This window comes from Xenopus laevis, chromosome 8S (assembly GCF_017654675.1).
Source record: "Xenopus laevis strain J_2021 chromosome 8S, Xenopus_laevis_v10.1, whole genome shotgun sequence".
Lineage (NCBI taxonomy): Eukaryota > Metazoa > Chordata > Amphibia > Anura > Pipidae > Xenopus > Xenopus laevis.
Window position 1 is genome coordinate 91,917,035 of NC_054386.1, and position 21,717 is coordinate 91,938,751.

The window sequence follows — 21,717 nt, forward strand, 5'->3', positions numbered from 1 at the left end:
AAACTTTCGCTAACATCTTATAGTCACTGTTCAATAAAGTAATTGGGCGCCAATTTTTAATGTCCCTCCTGTCTCCCTTTTTAAAAATCAATGTAATTAACCCCTCCTTCATAGAGTCTGTCAGTTCTCCCTTTTCGTAACACCACTTTAGCACCTGTAACAAGTCTTGTTTTAGGTCTTCCCACATACAGGCATAAAACTCTATAGGTAAACCATCACTCCCTGGCGTTTTTCCTCTTTGGCTACCCCTTATTGCCTCCTCTAGGTCTTGTTCACTTAATTCTCTATCTAATCCCATCCCCTCGCTCTCTTCGAACCTCTGATCTATCCCTTGCAGCATATCTTTCTCTAACTCCTGATCTCTTGTCCTCTCCTTGTACAGATCTTCATAGAAACCCTCTATCACTTGTTTCACCTGCTTTTCATCTTCTTGTTCTATTCCTCTCTCATCTAGCACCACTGAAAAATTTTCTTTCCCTTTATATGCTTTTTTAAAGAAAAATCTAGTACATTTTTCCCCCTGTTCAATATTCCGAATTCTTGATTGAAAGATAACCTTCTTTCCTCTTTCCACTATTTCCTTATTAAGATCCCTCTTTACTTCCGCTATATCTTGTTCTACCTCACTTCCTCTCGCCCTTAGAGTATATAGATTTTTTAACCTGCCTACCGTTATCTTATACCTCTCTCTCTCCCTCCTGGCCTTCTCCCTCCCTTTCTTCTGAAAAGAAGTCTGCTGTTTTTGCTTTAACCCACTCCCACCATAGCGTAATGTTTGGGAACCTTTCTTTTTTCCTCCTCCATTCTCGATAGGCCTGAACATATTCTTCCCTTATGCTACCCTCTTCCAAAAGCGTTACGTTTAGCTTCCATACTCCCCTCCCATTGTCTCTCTCTCCACCTACCTTTATTTTACCTGTTACTAACTTGTGATCAGAAAATACAGAATCAGTGACCCCAAATTCTTCCCCTGTCACATTTGGCGATAGAAGGATTTTATCCAGTCTCGACCTAACTTTCCCTGTCTAGGCTACCCACGTATACCTACTTGTTTTCTTATCACCCACACTCTCATAAAGGTCCACATAGTTAAAATCTTTTATCAAATCTAACAGCACTTTACTAGACGTGTCCATTTGTTTCCCACTTCCCCCTTCCCTATCTCCTTCTGCTGTGACACAATTAAAATCCCCCACAATGATAGTCGGATCTTTCCCAGGCAGAAAAAACTTTAGCTTATTAAACATTTCAACTCTGCTTTTAACCTCAGTTGGTGTATACATATTAAACAAGCGAACATTTGTCCCAGCTATCTGTAAATTAACTAGTAACAATCTGCCTGGCTCAATGACCATATAACTATTAACTTTGACTCTATTACCTTTAATCAAAACCCCAACCCCCGTATTACGGTTTTCTCCACCCCCAGACCATATAGATTTCCCTTTTTCCCACTCCCTCTCGGCTGGGATATTCCTGATCCCGCACTCTTGTAAACAAAAGATATCCCCAATTAGTGATCCCATATGCTCCAAGATTGCCGCCCTTCTTGCATTCGCCCTTATACTTCTGACATTCAGGGAGCATATATGAACCGCCATGGGTTAAACAGAATAGCACTATAACAGCATAACAGTACTAGTTCTTATGTCCCGACCCTTGCACAGCCTTGTGTTTTTGAAACTTATGCTCACGTGACGGTAATGTCCCTTCAACGACAGATGGCTCAGGCGACTTTTCTCCTCTGCTTTCCTCCTCTGCTCTCGGTAAGCCTTGCTTGTCTTTCTCCTCCTCCTCGTCCTCCTGCAGCACCTGGAAGCTGTTTGCAGTGTGCGATATCCCCCCGGTCATCTTAACTTTTTTGGGGGATGGGCGTTCTGAATTACTCCTCCTCTTGTCATTGCTTTTAACTGGAGTAAAGTCCATGTCTGTTTCGGACTCCGACTCTGTGCTGACCTCCCACCCCATTTTGGGGGTTTTTTCTAGGTCAGCCTCACTGTCCTGACTTCCTTCATCAATCATCAGCTCTCCGTCGCTTGAATCCTCTTCTGATGGCAATTGAACATCATGTGCTGCTCCCTCCTCTCCAGGCTCCTCTCTTGCAGCTTGTGGTGCTGGCTGTGCTAGAAAGTCCACTGGCGACTTGGCTCCCTCCTGCACTCCTTCGTCCACTTCATCCATCTTCGATGTCGGCTCCCTGTCCTCCGCTTCTCTCTGCTCTTCTTCTGGCTCCCTCAGCTGTGGCCGCTCATCTGCGAGTAAAGTGTTAGCTCTATTTACTGGCCCTGTTACAGCTCTCGCATATGATTGACCAACAGCTGGGTCTTTATAATAGTACAGCCTTTTCTTCTGCGGGCAATCTTTACAAAGATGCCCTTCTACTCCACAGATGTCACAGCGTCTTGGCTTTGGGCATCTTCCTGCCTCGTGGCTGCTCTCTCCACAGTTTCTGCAGCTCGGTGCGTTGGGGCATTCGTCTCTGATGTGCCCAAACTGCAGGCATACACGGCAATACTTGGGCTGCCCTGGGTAGGACAAGAATCCTCTGTTACCACCCAGAGAAAAGTTCGCTGGGGGGTGTTTGACTCCCCCCTATGCCGTCTGGGTCTGGTGCCAGCTTCACCCAGAACTTTACCTTTCCGTTGAAGAAGTCGTATCGATTATGCTGCTTGACTCCTCCTCTTACCGAGGTGCAGAATCTCTTCAAAAAAGCCTGAACCTCATCCAAATCCGTGAATGGGTTAAATAAGTGCACAGTCACTGGCTTTTCTTCCATCTGGAAGCTTGGCAGCAGCGTGATCCCTTCCATCTCTGGCAGTCTCATCAGTCCCTTGCCTTTCTCAAAGAAATTCAGGCAGTCGTCTTCCCTGTAGAAAGTCAGGTCGTAGATCCCCTGCCACTGGAAGTCTTGCATGCAGAATATCTTCAGGGGCTCCAGCTGGAACTGCTCCCTCAACAGCTTCTCCACTACGAACTCCAGGTTCACTCGTCGTCGGTGTTCCGGCTGAACCAGCAAGCGTACAGTGTTCCTGACGCGTGTATCAAAGGCCGCCATGCCTCTCCAATCCGCTCTCGTTGCCTTGAAACTGTCAGCCCTTAAAAGGGCCACATATCCAGGCACCCAGTGACCAAGACAGCACACTTGATCTTAGCCAAAAGGCCGAGAAGCGATAACCCGAAACGCGCGCGAGCCGACGGCCCCACCCCCAGGCTTGGCGCGCCTCCACGGGGAGAGGGGCACTGTGCTCCCCGTCTCAGAGGACAACGAAGGCCCCACCTGCGACGTCGCAAACACCGCTCCCAGCCCCAGGCCCACACTTGCTACCAGCCCCAGGCCCGCTCTGGCCCTGGTTCGGGCCTAGTTCCGCCTCTGCGGCCCTGAGACCCGCAGCCTCCCAACACCGGCTCAGCACCTTCCCGACAGTCCCGGCACCCCGTATTTGCATAGGCCCGCCTCTTGCTGGCAACCCCCGCTCGTTCCTGCAACGAGGTCGACTCTGCAAGAACGCAACACGGGACAACGGGCCGGCTGCAGCACAAAAACAGCTGTCTCTCTCTTTTTCTCTCTCTCTCTCTCTCTCTTCCCGTCCACCTCTCTTCCTCCCAGCCCTACTGCTGCTGGCCTGTCACACTGCTGCTGCTGCACAGTTGTGCTTGGTGTCTCCCTCCGTGCTCCACACACACAAGTTAGTCGCCGAGACAGAGTGCTGGTGCTAGTCCACCCCAAACTTTGCAGGCTGCTTGTTGCTGCTTTTGTAGGAAAGGGAGTCCTTCTCGTTCTCCCTCCCCTCCCCTGGTTCTGCTTTTTGAAACTGAGTAAGAGAGGTGCACCGGTCCTGGAGGTACTGCATACCAGGTCAATGCGTGGAGTGGACAGAAGCAAGCTCTTTTTCCATCTCCCTGTTCAAAAATCCATTTAATATATGGTCCCCAGATAGGGGACGTATCAGATATTAAACTGATAAGAACAGATTTTTTTTTTTTTTTTTCTTTTTTTGTCTTTAAACTACTCAAAGTCCGAAAAACTCCATTTTCATTTTAAAGGAGATTTCCAAAGTATTATCTACTTTTCCGTCATCATCGTAGTTTCTTGGAATAAATTAAAGTATATTATTTAAATTTATACCAACACTCTGGTTTCCAAAAAACATAAGCTTCCAAAACATTCTTATTTTTATCGATTAAAAAATAAGTATACACAATACTAAGAAACAAAGAAAAAACCTCTTCAACCGAAAGCTCAATATTTTTGAACAAAAAAAGATTTCGTGCCTTCCATAAAGCTTCTTTAGCAGAATTAATAATCTGCCAACACTTAGTTAAATATTCTTTTTCACATATAATTTTTTGACCAAAAAAGATAACTTCATATTCAATACGCTTTATCCCCGTTAAAAACTTTAAAAAAGGTCCAATTCTCCTCCATAAATCATACGCAAATGAACAATTCCAAAAACAATGTAACACGGTTTCATTACCCCCACAACCTTTTCTAAAACATTTAGAGCCCCTAATAATTCCTCTTGAGTATTGAAAATCTTTGACTGGCAAAGCTTTATGTACAATTAACCAGGCCAAGTCCTTCTGGCTATTAGTTAAATTTTTGTTAAGTACCATATTCCAAATATGTTTACTTATTTCTACAGTATAGAACTCCACTCTCTCCATAATTTCTTGCTTCTTTATATCATTCATTATTTTCTTTGTGTCTAAAAAAACAGCAATATCATATTTAAACAACTCGTATAACTTAATTATTTTAGCTAATACTATATAAAATTTTGAAGAATTAAAAGCATAGGGTATATTTTTCTCCCAAAGTAAACCAATTATATTTTCTAAAAATCCACCCACAACCAAACTTAGTAAAGTACGCCACATATTTGTTAGAATAAAATAACTTAATATTATAAACAAAGTATTTTAAGGATAAATAAGTTTTAATATTTGGAACTCCTCTTCCTCCATTAGCCTTATCTTTCACCATAATCAACCGTTTAACTTTCTCCATTTTTGAACCCCATATAAAAACAAAAATTTCTCTTGTAAACTTCCTCATATATAAGTCATTAGGTAAAAATACCATAGAAGTATATAAAAGAATCGGCAGTAAAATAGATTTAACTATCAGTATTTTACCTTCCATTGTTAATTTTCTACTTTGCCAAAAAGCTAATCTTTGTTTTATTTTATTTAACATATTGATCCAATTTACTTCTCCATTTAGATTTTTATTAAAAATAACACCCAATACTTTTACACTATCCGTTAAAACTTTAATTTTACAAAATTGATCTAAAATCCAATTCCCATATATACAACATTCTGTTTTTGTTAAATTTAAAACTAACCCAGATGCTTGACCAAAAAATTCAGCTAAAAGAATTACCCTATTTATAGAAGAACTGTCTTTACATAAAACTACGACATCGTCCATATAAGCAAGGACTTTTACATTCACCCCATTACTACCAGGTAAAAAAACTCCTCTAATTATCTTCTCATGCCTAATCATCTGTAAAAACGGTTCTAAAACACATATAAACAATAAAGGTGACATAGGGCAACCCTGCCTTACCCCTGATTTAATACTTATTTTATCTGTTAAACAACCATTCACTTGTATTTGACAGCTAACGTTTTTGTAAAGGATTTTCACTTTGTCAATAAACTCTTTAGGCATATTCATCGCTTTTAATACTAAGAACATAAAATCGTGATTAATACTGTCGAATGCTTTATTAAAATCTAAAGATAAAAGTGCTATTTTCTGTTTCCTGTCCAATGTATCGCATAGGACATCTCGGATCAACACCAAGTTCTCCCACACCGACTTCCCTGGGATTCCACACACTTGGCCTTCCCCTATCACACTACTTATAACCTTTTTTAATCTGTTTGTTAAAACTTTAGCCATTATTTTGTAGTCTGTATTTAACAATGTAATTGGCCGGTAATTTTTAATATCACTCTTAGATCCTTTTTTATGAATCAATGTAACAATGCCTTCTTTCTGTGATACATTCATTTCACCTCTTTTAAAACATTCATTCACCATCTTGCTAAAATCTTTTTTAATAAAATCCCAAAAAAACACATAAAACTCAATTGTTAAGCCATCAATTCCCGGAGACTTATTTTTCGCAAAACTCTTAATCACTTCATCTAATTCTTCCATTGCAATATCCCCACTTAAAAGTAATTTCTCCTCATGATTTAAAAGCTTTTCCACTTTTCTTAATACAAAATCATCAAAATTCATATCACATTTATTACCTTGAAACAAACTTTCATAAAATTCATAAATAATTTTGCGAATATCCTCCTGTTTTTTAAAACCATTTAACTCCTTAATAAAATGTCTTTTCTGAACATTCTTAAAAAAATATCTAGTACACTTTTCACCTTCCTCATATTCTCTCACTCTTGAATTAAAAATTATTTCCTTTCCTTTATTTTTTAACCAATTTTTAATATCTTTCTTTATATCTTCTATTTCTTGATTTACTTCATAACCGAATTCTTTGAAACGCAACATATTTTGTAGTCTAACATTTAAAAATCTATACTCAGATCTCTTAAGTTTAGCTTTATTTACACCTGCTCTAATAAAAAACCTCTTAAATTCTTTTTTTATCCACTCCCACCATTTTCCTATACATGAAAAGCGATTTTGCAAACTCTGCCAATATTTAAACCTCAGTTCAAACTCTTTAATTAATTTAGAATCCTTCAACAGAGAACTGTTAAATTTCCATAAACCCTTACCCATATAGAAATCCTCTTCACATTCCAACACACACTTAATTAATTTATGGTCAGAAAAGATAACAGGTTCAAGCAGAATATCATTAACAGAAAAAATTTTTGAACATAAACAAAAATCTATCCTGGACTTAGAATTTGTGCCTATCCAAGTAAACCCTTTATCTTCTTTATGTTTCAATTTCCAAGTATCTATTAACCCAACATCTTCCACTATATTATTTAACAACTTAGATGATTTATCTAATTTTTCTTTCTTTCCACCACCTTGCAGATCCATAGCACAATTAAAATCCCCCATAACAATAATTGGCTCAGATCCTCCCACAAAAAAAGAAATTTTTTCAAATAACGCAAAACGATCATTTTTATCCGGGCTTCCATAAACACAAAGAAACCTAAGACTATAATCTTTATAGGCACCGTTAACTAAAATTGCCCTACCTGGCTCAATCTCAATTAAAGAATTAAAGTTAAATAAATTTCCTTTAACCAAAAAACCCACCCCCGAATTTTTAATGTTGTTTTCTCCTGAAAAATATGAAAAACCCCATGACCATGATTGCTTCAATTCAGCATAGTCCCGATCGAAATCAATATTGCATTCTTGCAAAAAGAAAAAATCAAAATTTAAAGAGGACAAAAAAATCAAAAATTGCTGCCCTTCTTACCGCACTTCGTATGCTTCTGACATTCAGTGAAGCACACTTCAGAAGCATTCCAAAACTGAAAAAAACATCACTTTAAGAGAAAAAAATCAAAAAGAAAAAGAGAAAAAAAAATCAGTGAAGTACACTTCAGAAGCATTCCAAAACTGAAAAAAACATCACTTTAAGAGAAAAAATCAAAAAGAAAAGGAGAAAAAAAAATCAGCCTGGATCATGCTCCGCATATGATCCAGCTTCCTTATCAGGAAAACTGGGTAAGACAGGCGTTTCACTAAGCCTATCTCCACGCAGAACTCTAGTTCCAAATTCAGTCAACGGAGACAGACAAGAGTCCACATCACTCACTACGTCTGTTTCCATAAATAAGTTACAAGAAGTCTCTGAAGTTGGAGTCTCGTTTCCTTTAACTTCCTGATATTCCGGAATTAAATCTTCCACAGAAAAATCAATCTCCTTGACTATAGACGGGGGAACATCAACCGGACCTTCCTCTTCAACCACCTCTAAAGCTCTTTTCTTAGGTGGACTTTTCCCATTCTTCTTTACACCTCTTCTTAGCATTTTTGGTCCAACCAAGACTGACATCCCTTTGCTTTTTAAGGAAGGAGCTTCTGCGGGCTCATCTACCTTGCTTCCCGAGGGTTCTGGCAATGTAGGAAAATCTTCACAAAATATATCTCTTGGGGGAGCTACAAGGCCTGCTTTGAGCCTGTCAGCATACGTTGATATTGGGCAATCCATAGATATATGACCTTCTTTGCCGCAATTTGAACATATAATCGCATTCTTACAGTTTTCATCATCATGCCCTAATTGAAAACAGACACGACACATTTTGCCGACTTGACAGTCCTGGGATACATGGCCAAAGCTGTGACATTTCCAGCAAAACACCGGCATGCCATTATACTTCATGAACCCTCTGTTCCCACTGATATTTATCAACTGGTCTGGATGAGAAAACCCGTCTTCTGTTGTTTCATCATCTCGTAATTTAACACGAAACAGCCTCTTACCAGACCAAACACCATAATTATTATTCATTTTTTTTACCATTTCCACTTCATCAAAGATCTCATCCAAATAGAACAAAATCTCACTGTCCTCCACATAGTTATTGTACATGTAAACAGTAACTGTCCTGATATTATCCCGGTGTTTGAAAGCAACGTCACATCCGGCGATCCTTGGATCATCTTTTTTCTCCAAGTAATTTCTCTTAAAAGTTTTGTAAAGCATGGTGTCCTTAAAGATAAGCAGTACTAGCAGGGTAAACCCTTGCTGTTTTATTCGATGAATAGCAGCATGCATGCTGCTATTCATCGAATAAAACAGCAAGGGTTTACCCTGCTAGTACTACCTGTGTGCCAGTGAATTTCCTTTTGCATCGTCAATTCAAGGTGGGACGCCGATTCTGCCATTGCTGTGCACCAGGGACTATCTTCTATCCAAGGCTAGGGTGTGCGAGTGCATTTGCTAATCGTCCTTAAAGATAAGCTCATATACCCCACGATTGTAAAATTCAGGTATACTGAACATATCAACAGGCTTAATTCCGCACAGATCCAACAAGTCTTCCACAACAAATTTTAGAGCATTCTCACCTCTCTTGGATTCCGGTATTTCCACCTGTGCAGTGTTTTTGAAGCGTACTTCAGGAGCCGATGAAGTAAAATATCCTTCCATCTTGTTCAAAGAATGAAGCCCCCTTCCACCACCCTAGGGCGGCTTCCGGGTCCTCCGGTGTGATCCCTTCTCAGAAGCTCCGCAGATCACCTCCAATAGCAGCAGTTGACTTAAGACCAATAAGGCCGATGTCAAAAGGCAGAAGGTAGATGTGCAAGAAACAACCTGTCAACAAGACGCTAGATCTTGCCAAAAGGCCGAGAAGCGATGACCCGAAACGCGCGCGAGCCGACGGCCCCACCCCCAGGCTTGGCGCGCCTCCACGGGGAGAGGGGCACTGTGCTCCCCGTCTCAGAGGACAACGAAGGCCCCACCTGCGACGTCGCAAACACCGCTCCCAGCCCAGCCCCAGGCCCACACTTGCTACCAGCCCCAGGCCCGCTCTGGCTCTGGCCCTGGTTCGGGCCTAGTTCCGCCTCTGCGGCCCTGAGACCCGCAGCCTCCCAACACCGGCTCAGCACCTTCCCGACAGTCCCGGCACCCCGTATTTGCATAGGCCCGCCTCTTGCTGGCAACCCCCGCTCGTTCCTGCAACGAGGTCGACTCTGCAAGAACGCAACACGGGACAACGGGCCGGCTGCAGCACAAAAACAGCTGTCTCTCTCTTTTTCTCTCTCTCTCTCTCTCTCTCTCTTCCCGTCCACCTCTCTTCCTCCCAGCCCTACTGCTGCTGGCCTGTCACACTGCTGCTGCTGCACAGTTGTGCTTGGTGTCTCCCTCCGTGCTCCACACACACAAGTTAGTCGCCGAGACAGAGTGCTGGTGCTAGTCCGCCCCAAACTTTGCAGGCTGCTTGTTGCTGCTTTTGTAGGAAAGGGAGTCCTTCTCGTTCTCCCTCCCCTCCCCTGGTTCTGCTTTTTGAAACTGAGTAAGAGAGGTGCACCGGTCCTGGAGGTACTGCAATACCAGGTCGATGCGTGGAGTGGACAGAGCAAGCTCTTTTTCCATCTCCCTGTTCCAAAAATCCATTTAATATATGGTCCCCAGATAGGGGACGTATCAGATATTAAACTGATAAGAACAGATACTACACTTGATCTTAGCCAAAAGGCCGAGAAGCGATAACCCGAAACGCGCGCGAGCCGACGGCCCCACCCCCAGGCTTGGCGCGCCTCCACGGGGAGAGGGGCACTGTGCTCCCCGTCTCAGAGGACAACGAAGGCCCCACCTGCGACGTCGCAAACACCGCTCCCAGCCCAGCCCCAGGCCCACACTTGCTACCAGCCCCAGGCCCGCTCTGGCTCTGGCCCTGGTTCGGGCCTAGTTCCGCCTCTGCGGCCCTGAGACCCGCAGCCTCCCAACACCGGCTCAGCACCTTCCCGACAGTCCCGGCACCCCGTATTTGCATAGGCCCGCCTCTTGCTGGCAACCCCCGCTCGTTCCTGCAACGAGGTCGACTCTGCAAGAACGCAACACGGGACAACGGGCCGGCTGCAGCACAAAAACAGCTGTCTCTCTCTTTTCTCTCTCTCTCTCTCTCTCTTCCCGTCCACCTCTCTTCCTCCCAGCCCTACTGCTGCTGGCCTGTCACACTGCTGCTGCTGCACAGTTGTGCTTGGTGTCTCCCTCCGTGCTCCACACACACAAGTTAGTCGCCGAGACAGAGTGCTGGTGCTAGTCCGCCCCAAACTTTGCAGGCTGCTTGTTGCTGCTTTTGTAGGAAAGGGAGTCCTTCTCGTTCTCCCTCCCCTCCCCTGGTTCTGCTTTTTGAAACTGAGTAAGAGAGGTGCACCGGTCCTGGAGGTACTGCAATACCAGGTCGATGCGTGGAGTGGACAGAGCAAGCTCTTTTTCCATCTCCCTGTTCCAAAAATCCATTTAATATATGGTCCCCAGATAGGGGACGTATCAGATATTAAACTGATAAGAACAGATACTACACTTGATCTTAGCCAAAAGGCCGAGAAGCGATAACCCGAAACGCGCGCGAGCCGACGGCCCCACCCCCAGGCTTGGCGCGCCTCCACGGGGAGAGGGGCACTGTGCTCCCCGTCTCAGAGGACAACGAAGGCCCCACCTGCGACGTCGCAAACACCGCTCCCAGCCCAGCCCCAGGCCCACACTTGCTACCAGCCCCAGGCCCGCTCTGGCTCTGGCCCTGGTTCGGGCCTAGTTCCGCCTCTGCGGCCCTGAGACCCGCAGCCTCCCAACACCGGCTCAGCACCTTCCCGACAGTCCCGGCACCCCGTATTTGCATAGGCCCGCCTCTTGCTGGCAACCCCCGCTCGTTCCTGCAACGAGGTCGACTCTGCAAGAACGCAACACGGGACAACGGGCCGGCTGCAGCACAAAAACAGCTGTCTCTCTCTTTCTCTCTCTCTCTCTCTCTCTCTTCCCGTCCACCTCTCTTCCTCCCAGCCCTACTGCTGCTGGCCTGTCACACTGCTGCTGCTGCACAGTTGTGCTTGGTGTCTCCCTCCGTGCTCCACACACACAAGTTAGTCGCCGAGACAGAGTGCTGGTGCTAGTCCGCCCCAAACTTTGCAGGCTGCTTGTTGCTGCTTTTGTAGGAAAGGGAGTCCTTCTCGTTCTCCCTCCCCTCCCCTGGTTCTGCTTTTTGAAACTGAGTAAGAGAGGTGCACCGGTCCTGGAGGTACTGCAATACCAGGTCGATGCGTGGAGTGGACAGAGCAAGCTCTTTTTCCATCTCCCTGTTCCAAAAATCCATTTAATATATGGTCCCCAGATAGGGGACGTATCAGATATTAAACTGATAAGAACAGATACTACACTTGATCTTAGCCAAAAGGCCGAGAAGCGATAACCCGAAACGCGCGCGAGCCGACGGCCCCACCCCCAGGCTTGGCGCGCCTCCACGGGGAGAGGGGCACTGTGCTCCCCGTCTCAGAGGACAACGAAGGCCCCACCTGCGACGTCGCAAACACCGCTCCCAGCCCAGCCCCAGGCCCACACTTGCTACCAGCCCCAGGCCCGCTCTGGCTCTGGCCCTGGTTCGGGCCTAGTTCCGCCTCTGCGGCCCTGAGACCCGCAGCCTCCCAACACCGGCTCAGCACCTTCCCGACAGTCCCGGCACCCCGTATTTGCATAGGCCCGCCTCTTGCTGGCAACCCCCGCTCGTTCCTGCAACGAGGTCGACTCTGCAAGAACGCAACACGGGACAACGGGCCGGCTGCAGCACAAAAACAGCTGTCTCTCTCTTTCTCTCTCTCTCTCTCTCTCTCTTCCCGTCCACCTCTCTTCCTCCCAGCCCTACTGCTGCTGGCCTGTCACACTGCTGCTGCTGCACAGTTGTGCTTGGTGTCTCCCTCCGTGCTCCACACACACAAGTTAGTCGCCGAGACAGAGTGCTGGTGCTAGTCCGCCCCAAACTTTGCAGGCTGCTTGTTGCTGCTTTTGTAGGAAAGGGAGTCCTTCTCGTTCTCCCTCCCCTCCCCTGGTTCTGCTTTTTGAAACTGAGTAAGAGAGGTGCACCGGTCCTGGAGGTACTGCAATACCAGGTCGATGCGTGGAGTGGACAGAGCAAGCTCTTTTTCCATCTCCCTGTTCCAAAAATCCATTTAATATATGGTCCCCAGATAGGGGACGTATCAGATATTAAACTGATAAGAACAGATACTACACTTGATCTTAGCCAAAAGGCCGAGAAGCGATAACCCGAAACGCGCGCGAGCCGACGGCCCCACCCCCAGGCTTGGCGCGCCTCCACGGGGAGAGGGGCACTGTGCTCCCCGTCTCAGAGGACAACGAAGGCCCCACCTGCGACGTCGCAAACACCGCTCCCAGCCCAGCCCCAGGCCCACACTTGCTACCAGCCCCAGGCCCGCTCTGGCTCTGGCCCTGGTTCGGGCCTAGTTCCGCCTCTGCGGCCCTGAGACCCGCAGCCTCCCAACACCGGCTCAGCACCTTCCCGACAGTCCCGGCACCCCGTATTTGCATAGGCCCGCCTCTTGCTGGCAACCCCCGCTCGTTCCTGCAACGAGGTCGACTCTGCAAGAACGCAACACGGGACAACGGGCCGGCTGCAGCACAAAAACAGCTGTCTCTCTCTTTTCTCTCTCTCTCTCTCTCTTCCCGTCCACCTCTCTTCCTCCCAGCCCTACTGCTGCTGGCCTGTCACACTGCTGCTGCTGCACAGTTGTGCTTGGTGTCTCCCTCCGTGCTCCACACACACAAGTTAGTCGCCGAGACAGAGTGCTGGTGCTAGTCCGCCCCAAACTTTGCAGGCTGCTTGTTGCTGCTTTTGTAGGAAAGGGAGTCCTTCTCGTTCTCCCTCCCCTCCCCTGGTTCTGCTTTTTGAAACTGAGTAAGAGAGGTGCACCGGTCCTGGAGGTACTGCAATACCAGGTCGATGCGTGGAGTGGACAGAGCAAGCTCTTTTTCCATCTCCCTGTTCCAAAAATCCATTTAATATATGGTCCCCAGATAGGGGACGTATCAGATATTAAACTGATAAGAACAGATACTACACTTGATCTTAGCCAAAAGGCCGAGAAGCGATAACCCGAAACGCGCGCGAGCCGACGGCCCCACCCCCAGGCTTGGCGCGCCTCCACGGGGAGAGGGGCACTGTGCTCCCCGTCTCAGAGGACAACGAAGGCCCCACCTGCGACGTCGCAAACACCGCTCCCAGCCCAGCCCCAGGCCCACACTTGCTACCAGCCCCAGGCCCGCTCTGGCTCTGGCCCTGGTTCGGGCCTAGTTCCGCCTCTGCGGCCCTGAGACCCGCAGCCTCCCAACACCGGCTCAGCACCTTCCCGACAGTCCCGGCACCCCGTATTTGCATAGGCCCGCCTCTTGCTGGCAACCCCCGCTCGTTCCTGCAACGAGGTCGACTCTGCAAGAACGCAACACGGGACAACGGGCCGGCTGCAGCACAAAAACAGCTGTCTCTCTCTTTTCTCTCTCTCTCTCTCTCTTCCCGTCCACCTCTCTTCCTCCCAGCCCTACTGCTGCTGGCCTGTCACACTGCTGCTGCTGCACAGTTGTGCTTGGTGTCTCCCTCCGTGCTCCACACACACAAGTTAGTCGCCGAGACAGAGTGCTGGTGCTAGTCCGCCCCAAACTTTGCAGGCTGCTTGTTGCTGCTTTTGTAGGAAAGGGAGTCCTTCTCGTTCTCCCTCCCCTCCCCTGGTTCTGCTTTTTGAAACTGAGTAAGAGAGGTGCACCGGTCCTGGAGGTACTGCAATACCAGGTCGATGCGTGGAGTGGACAGAGCAAGCTCTTTTTCCATCTCCCTGTTCCAAAAATCCATTTAATATATGGTCCCCAGATAGGGGACGTATCAGATATTAAACTGATAAGAACAGATACTACACTTGATCTTAGCCAAAAGGCCGAGAAGCGATAACCCGAAACGCGCGCGAGCCGACGGCCCCACCCCCAGGCTTGGCGCGCCTCCACGGGGAGAGGGGCACTGTGCTCCCCGTCTCAGAGGACAACGAAGGCCCCACCTGCGACGTCGCAAACACCGCTCCCAGCCCAGCCCCAGGCCCACACTTGCTACCAGCCCCAGGCCCGCTCTGGCTCTGGCCCTGGTTCGGGCCTAGTTCCGCCTCTGCGGCCCTGAGACCCGCAGCCTCCCAACACCGGCTCAGCACCTTCCCGACAGTCCCGGCACCCCGTATTTGCATAGGCCCGCCTCTTGCTGGCAACCCCCGCTCGTTCCTGCAACGAGGTCGACTCTGCAAGAACGCAACACGGGACAACGGGCCGGCTGCAGCACAAAAACAGCTGTCTCTCTCTTTTCTCTCTCTCTCTCTCTCTTCCCGTCCACCTCTCTTCCTCCCAGCCCTACTGCTGCTGGCCTGTCACACTGCTGCTGCTGCACAGTTGTGCTTGGTGTCTCCCTCCGTGCTCCACACACACAAGTTAGTCGCCGAGACAGAGTGCTGGTGCTAGTCCGCCCCAAACTTTGCAGGCTGCTTGTTGCTGCTTTTGTAGGAAAGGGAGTCCTTCTCGTTCTCCCTCCCCTCCCCTGGTTCTGCTTTTTGAAACTGAGTAAGAGAGGTGCACCGGTCCTGGAGGTACTGCAATACCAGGTCGATGCGTGGAGTGGACAGAGCAAGCTCTTTTTCCATCTCCCTGTTCCAAAAATCCATTTAATATATGGTCCCCAGATAGGGGACGTATCAGATATTAAACTGATAAGAACAGATACTACACTTGATCTTAGCCAAAAGGCCGAGAAGCGATAACCCGAAACGCGCGCGAGCCGACGGCCCCACCCCCAGGCTTGGCGCGCCTCCACGGGGAGAGGGGCACTGTGCTCCCCGTCTCAGAGGACAACGAAGGCCCCACCTGCGACGTCGCAAACACCGCTCCCAGCCCAGCCCCAGGCCCACACTTGCTACCAGCCCCAGGCCCGCTCTGGCTCTGGCCCTGGTTCGGGCCTAGTTCCGCCTCTGCGGCCCTGAGACCCGCAGCCTCCCAACACCGGCTCAGCACCTTCCCGACAGTCCCGGCACCCCGTATTTGCATAGGCCCGCCTCTTGCTGGCAACCCCCGCTCGTTCCTGCAACGAGGTCGACTCTGCAAGAACGCAACACGGGACAACGGGCCGGCTGCAGCACAAAAACAGCTGTCTCTCTCTTTTCTCTCTCTCTCTCTCTCTTCCCGTCCACCTCTCTTCCTCCCAGCCCTACTGCTGCTGGCCTGTCACACTGCTGCTGCTGCACAGTTGTGCTTGGTGTCTCCCTCCGTGCTCCACACACACAAGTTAGTCGCCGAGACAGAGTGCTGGTGCTAGTCCGCCCCAAACTTTGCAGGCTGCTTGTTGCTGCTTTTGTAGGAAAGGGAGTCCTTCTCGTTCTCCCTCCCCTCCCCTGGTTCTGCTTTTTGAAACTGAGTAAGAGAGGTGCACCGGTCCTGGAGGTACTGCAATACCAGGTCGATGCGTGGAGTGGACAGAGCAAGCTCTTTTTCCATCTCCCTGTTCCAAAAATCCATTTAATATATGGTCCCCAGATAGGGGACGTATCAGATATTAAACTGATAAGAACAGATACTACACTTGATCTTAGCCAAAAGGCCGAGAAGCGATAACCCGAAACGCGCGCGAGCCGACGGCCCCACCCCCAGGCTTGGCGCGCCTCCACGGGGAGAGGGGCACTGTGCTCCCCGTCTCAGAGGACAACGAAGGCCCCACCTGCGACGTCGCAAACACCGCTCCCAGCCCAGCCCCAGGCCCACACTTGCTACCAGCCCCAGGCCCGCTCTGGCTCTGGCCCTGGTTCGGGCCTAGTTCCGCCTCTGCGGCCCTGAGACCCGCAGCCTCCCAACACCGGCTCAGCACCTTCCCGACAGTCCCGGCACCCCGTATTTGCATAGGCCCGCCTCTTGCTGGCAACCCCCGCTCGTTCCTGCAACGAGGTCGACTCTGCAAGAACGCAACACGGGACAACGGGCCGGCTGCAGCACAAAAACAGCTGTCTCTCTCTTTTTCTCTCTCTCTCTCTCTTCCCGTCCACCTCTCTTCCTCCCAGCCCTACTGCTGCTGGCCTGTCACACTGCTGCTGCTGCACAGTTGTGCTTGGTGTCTCCCTCCGTGCTCCACACACACAAGTTAGTCGCCGAGACAGAGTGCTGGTGCTAGTCCGCCCCAAACTTTGCAGGCTGCTTGTTGCTGCTTTTGTAGGAAAGGGAGTCCTTCTCGTTCTCCCTCCCCTCCCCTGGTTCTGCTTTTTGAAACTGAGTAAGAGAGGTGCACCGGTCCTGGAGGTACTGCAATACCAGGTCGATGCGTGGAGTGGACAGAGCAAGCTCTTTTTCCATCTCCCTGTTCCAAAAATCCATTTAATATATGGTCCCCAGATAGGGGACGTATCAGATATTAAACTGATAAGAACAGATACTACACTTGATCTTAGCCAAAAGGCCGAGAAGCGATAACCCGAAACGCGCGCGAGCCGACGGCCCCACCCCCAGGCTTGGCGCGCCTCCACGGGGAGAGGGGCACTGTGCTCCCCGTCTCAGAGGACAACGAAGGCCCCACCTGCGACGTCGCAAACACCGCTCCCAGCCCAGCCCCAGGCCCACACTTGCTACCAGCCCCAGGCCCGCTCTGGCTCTGGCCCTGGTTCGGGCCTAGTTCCGCCTCTGCGGCCCTGAGACCCGCAGCCTCCCAACACCGGCTCAGCACCTTCCCGACAGTCCCGGCACCCCGTATTTGCATAGGCCCGCCTCTTGCTGGCAACCCCCGCTCGTTCCTGCAACGAGGTCGACTCTGCAAGAACGCAACACGGGACAACGGGCCGGCTGCAGCACAAAAACAGCTGTCTCTCTCTTTTTCTCTCTCTCTCTCTCTTCCCGTCCACCTCTCTTCCTCCCAGCCCTACTGCTGCTGGCCTGTCACACTGCTGCTGCTGCACAGTTGTGCTTGGTGTCTCCCTCCGTGCTCCACACACAAGTTAGTCGCCGAGACAGAGTGCTGGTGCTAGTCCGCCCCAAACTTTGCAGGCTGCTTGTTGCTGCTTTTGTAGGAAAGGGAGTCCTTCTCGTTCTCCCTCCCTCCCCTGGTTCTGCTTTTTGAAACTGAGTAAGAGAGGTGCACCGGTCCTGGAGGTACTGCAATACCAGGTCGATGCGTGGAGTGGACAGAGCAAGCTCTTTTTCCATCTCCCTGGTTCCAAAAATCCATTTAATATATGGTCCCCAGATAGGGGACGTATCAGATATTAAACTGATAAGACAGATACTACACTTGATCTTAGCCAAGGCCGGAGAAGCGATAACCCGAAACGCGCGCGAGCCGACGGCCCCCACCCCCAGGCTTGGCGCGCCTCGCACGGGGAGAGGGGCACTGTGCTCCCCGTCTCAGAGGACAACGGAGGCCCCACCTGGATCCGACTCGCAAACCATTCGCTCCCAGCCCAGCCCCAGGCCCACAGCTTGCTACCCAGCCCCAGGCCCGCTCTGGCTCTGGCCCCTGGTTCGGGCCTAGTTCCGCCTCTGCGGCCCTGAGACCCGCAGCCTCCCAACACCGGACTCAGCACCTTCCCGACAGTCCCCGCACCCCGTATTTGCATAGGCCCGCCCTTGCTGGCAACCCCCGCTCGTTCCTGCAAACGAGGTCGACTCTGCCAAAACGCAACCACGGGGACAACGGGCCCGGGCTGCCAGCACAAAAACCAGCTGTCTCTGCTCTTTGCTCTCTCGTCTCTCTCTCTCTCTCTCCCGCCACCTCTCTTCCTTCCAGCTCCTACTGTCTGCTCCTGTCACACGCTGCTGCTGCACAAGTTTGTGCTTTGTGTTCTCCCTCCGTCGCTCTTCACACACTACAATTGATTAGTCGCCGCGACATAAGTGCTGGGTGTAGCCGCCCCAAAACTTTGCAGCTGCTTGTTGCTGCTTTGCTCGTGAGAATGTTGTCATCTCTTCTCCTTATCTCCCTCCCTCCCTGGTTCTGTCTGCTTTCTTTTATAACTAACACTAGGTAGCTAGGAGCGATCACCGTCCTGGAGTACTTGCTAATTACTCAGGTCTGATATTGCCTGGCAGGATCAAGAGCCAAGACTTTTTTCTTTCATCTCCTCTGTTGCCAAAAATCTCATTTAATATATATGAGTCCCCAGATTTAGTGGTACGTATCAGATATAAATCTGATAATGAACAGATACTACACTTGATCTTACCAATCAAGCCCGAGAAACACTAACCCGAAAATCGCCGCTGCGACCGATCTGGCCCACCCCCAGCTGCTGGCGCCCTCCCACTGGTGGCAACCATTGCTTTCGCCGTCTCACGAGGACAACGAAACTCCGCGCTCCCACTCTGCCGTACTCGCAAAACACCCGCTCCCACCCACCCAGGCCCACACTGCTACCAGCCCAAGCCCCACACTTGCTACCAGCCCAGGCCCGGCTCTTGGCATCTGCCCTGTCAGGGGCCTAGTTCCCGCCTCTTGCGGCCTTGAGACCCGCTCGATGCCTCCCAATCATTCGGCCTCAGGCACCTTCTCCGACACCCTCGTATTTCCTGATAGCTCCGCCTCTTCTGGCAACCCCGCTGCGTCCTGCAACCTGAGGTCTGACTTCTGCAAAGAAACGCAACACGGACGACACCGTCGCTGGCCAGCACAAAATAACATCGTCTCTCCTCTCCTCTCTTCCCTGTCACCTGCTCTTCTCCCAGCCCTAATCTGCTCATGGCCTGTCCACACTATGCTGATACTTGACAGTTGTGCTTGTCTTCTTCCCTCCCGTGCCTGCACATAATCACATATTGTATCGCTTCTGTCACACACGAGTGCGCTTGCTAGTCCCCCCCAACTTTTGCAGAGCTGCGCTGTGTTGCTGCTTTCGTATGAAAGCGAGTCATGCTTCTCGTTCTCCACTCCCCTCCCTAGGTTCTCGCTATTTTGAATGAGTTATAAAGAGCGCTACCGGCCTTCTCCTGGAGTACTAGCAATACCAAGATTCGATGCGTGGAGGGACGAGCAAGCTCTTTTTCATTTCCCGTTCCAAAAAATCACATCTTTTAATTATATAGATCCCCATGGATAGGATACGTATCAATATTTAAACTGACTTACAGCACACAATTATCATTTGAAATTCATTCCTTCCGAGTCCTACCCGAATGCATGGCTCTGTATGCCCAAGCTGTTCCCACATATACTGCCACGATACAGCGTCGAAAATCGGTACCGGGCCCCGTCAGCCGAAGCTAGAGACCCACCACCCGCCCCCCCGAAGGTCTTCCGGGACGTTGACTGTCCCCGATTCGCCGAAGAGCTAGGGCAGTCCGATCACCCTGGTTCGCCGCGAGCTTCCCCCAGGTAGCGAATCATTGCCTGCGCATCCCATCTAAAAAGACCGTGACTCCATTCTACAGGGGCTCAGTACCAGACACAAAAGGGTCTGGAGTGGCGTGGCCAAGGCCATTGGTGCCTCTTGCCAGGCATCTGTTGGAGCCAGGAAAATGAAAACTTCTCCCAGACCACCTGAATGGCAAAGCGGCAAAGTGAATGATGAAAAGCATCTCTGACTCTAAGCGTGTGCATGAGCATCTTTCCCACTCGTATCTCAACATAATGCAAGTCATGGCCACCCATAAATTGTATGCACAGCGGCCCAGCTTCCCCAAGTCTCCGGTATCTCAGCCTCTGCCAAGGACTCAATGGTTTCTCCGTTCGCAGATAGGATCTAGAAAATACTCCTCTTTGTCTTCCAGCCAGATGAACCAAGGTTTCCCAAAAAGTACCTATCACCAATTTGTCCACACTCTTAGGCCATAAAGGGGCCGACAGAACATCATTTAACCCGAAAACCCGCGAGTCTCGACGGCCCCACCCCCAGCGCTGCGCCTCCACGGAGAGGCACTTTCCCCGTCCAAGGACAACGAAGCGCCCCACTTGCGACTATCGCAAACAGCCGTCTCCCAGCCCATTCCCCAGCCCACATTGCTACCACCCCAGGTCCCGCTCCTGCTCGCCTGTTCGGCCTTAGTTCCGCCTCTGCGCCCTGCAGACCGCAGCCTTCCCAACACCGTCAGCCACCTATCCCTGATCAGCTTTCCCGCACCTCCGTACTATTTGCGCATCAAGGGCCCCCTCTTGCCTGGCGCAACCCTCCGCTCGTTTCCTGCCATCGGAGGTCGACTCTGCAAAACCAACACGAGATCACGTGGCCGGCTATGCAAGACATAAAAAACAGCGTCTCCTCTTTCTCTCTATCCTCTCTGTCCGTTCTCCACCTCTCTTCCTTCCCAGCCCTTACTGCAGTGGCCTGCACATCTTACTGACTGCACATTGTGTTGGTGCTCTCCTCCGGCTCCACACACACAAGTAGTCGCCAACTAGAAGTCTGCTAGGTCCCCCAAACATTTGGCGCGCTGCTTGTCTCTTTTTAGGAAGGATGTCCTTCTCGGCTCCCTCCCCCCCTGTATCGCTATTTGAACACGGTAATAGAGGTCACCGCCTGGAGTACTGCCAATACCAGTCGCATGCTGGATGGACAGAGCAACGCTCTTTTTCCATTCTCCCTGTTCCATAAAATCCATTTAATATGGTCCCAATAGGACGAATCAGAATATCTAAACTTGATTAAAGAACAGAATACATCACTAGATCATTAGCCAAAAACGACGAAACGATAACCCGAATAACGACGCGACCGACAGGCACCCACCAGACTTGTGACGGACTCCCGGAGACGGCACTGTACCCCCCTCACAGAAGACCAACGAAGGGCCACCCTACCACGACGTCAGCCAAAGACCGCTCCACACCCCACCCAAGCCCAACACAATCTACGCCCAGTCCCCTTGCCCTGTTCCGGGAACCTAGTTCAGCCTCGCGCCCCTCGAACCCGCAGCCTCCCAACAGCGACCTCACACCTTCCCGACATCCCCGGCACCCCGTATTAGGCCCTAGCCCGCTCCTTGCTGCACCCTCCGCTCCTTCCTTGCCAACGACCTCGACCTCTGCCAAGAACGCACACACCACGGACACACGCGCTGCAGCACAAAACACACCGCGTCCTCTCTCTTTCTCTCTCTCATCCTTCTACTCTCTCCTCTCTTCTCTCTCCCGTCCACCTCTCTTCTCCCTACCCTACTCCTGCCTGCACACTGCTGCTTCTCCGCACGCGTGCCTCGCTCGCTTCCCACACCCACAATATTTCTAGCGCCTATCTTCTCT

The 21,717-nt window shown here is 50.2% G+C and overlaps 11 non-coding genes and 1 pseudogene across 11 annotated transcripts; all 12 read right to left on the reverse strand.

Annotated features, from left to right (window-relative positions):
• Positions 1–3,820: 3,820 nt before the first annotated feature.
• On the reverse strand, positions 3,821–4,031 carry LOC121397837 (annotated as a pseudogene).
• Positions 4,032–9,991: 5,960 nt separating this feature from the next.
• Positions 9,992–10,182, reverse strand: LOC121397848. Its single transcript, XR_005963964.1, has one exon. It is a non-coding gene; the product is annotated as a U2 spliceosomal RNA (small nuclear RNA).
• Positions 10,183–10,840: 658 nt separating this feature from the next.
• On the reverse strand, positions 10,841–11,031 carry LOC121397859. Its single transcript, XR_005963975.1, has one exon. It is a non-coding gene; the product is annotated as a U2 spliceosomal RNA (small nuclear RNA).
• A 659-nt stretch (positions 11,032–11,690) lies between these two features.
• Positions 11,691–11,881, reverse strand: LOC121397810. Its single transcript, XR_005963936.1, has one exon. It is a non-coding gene; the product is annotated as a U2 spliceosomal RNA (small nuclear RNA).
• A 659-nt stretch (positions 11,882–12,540) lies between these two features.
• Positions 12,541–12,731, reverse strand: LOC121397819. The gene has a single exon (XR_005963945.1). It is a non-coding gene; the product is annotated as a U2 spliceosomal RNA (small nuclear RNA).
• A 656-nt stretch (positions 12,732–13,387) lies between these two features.
• LOC121397820 lies at positions 13,388–13,578 on the reverse strand. The gene has a single exon (XR_005963946.1). It is a non-coding gene; the product is annotated as a U2 spliceosomal RNA (small nuclear RNA).
• Positions 13,579–14,234: 656 nt separating this feature from the next.
• On the reverse strand, positions 14,235–14,425 carry LOC121397821. Its single transcript, XR_005963947.1, has one exon. It is a non-coding gene; the product is annotated as a U2 spliceosomal RNA (small nuclear RNA).
• A 656-nt stretch (positions 14,426–15,081) lies between these two features.
• LOC121397822 lies at positions 15,082–15,272 on the reverse strand. Its single transcript, XR_005963948.1, has one exon. It is a non-coding gene; the product is annotated as a U2 spliceosomal RNA (small nuclear RNA).
• Positions 15,273–15,928: 656 nt separating this feature from the next.
• On the reverse strand, positions 15,929–16,119 carry LOC121397823. Its single transcript, XR_005963949.1, has one exon. It is a non-coding gene; the product is annotated as a U2 spliceosomal RNA (small nuclear RNA).
• Positions 16,120–16,774: 655 nt separating this feature from the next.
• Positions 16,775–16,965, reverse strand: LOC121397824. The gene has a single exon (XR_005963950.1). It is a non-coding gene; the product is annotated as a U2 spliceosomal RNA (small nuclear RNA).
• A 652-nt stretch (positions 16,966–17,617) lies between these two features.
• LOC121397827 lies at positions 17,618–17,807 on the reverse strand. Its single transcript, XR_005963953.1, has one exon. It is a non-coding gene; the product is annotated as a U2 spliceosomal RNA (small nuclear RNA).
• A 739-nt stretch (positions 17,808–18,546) lies between these two features.
• LOC121397845 lies at positions 18,547–18,730 on the reverse strand. The gene has a single exon (XR_005963963.1). It is a non-coding gene; the product is annotated as a U2 spliceosomal RNA (small nuclear RNA).
• Between the last annotated feature and the right edge of the window lie 2,987 nt (positions 18,731–21,717).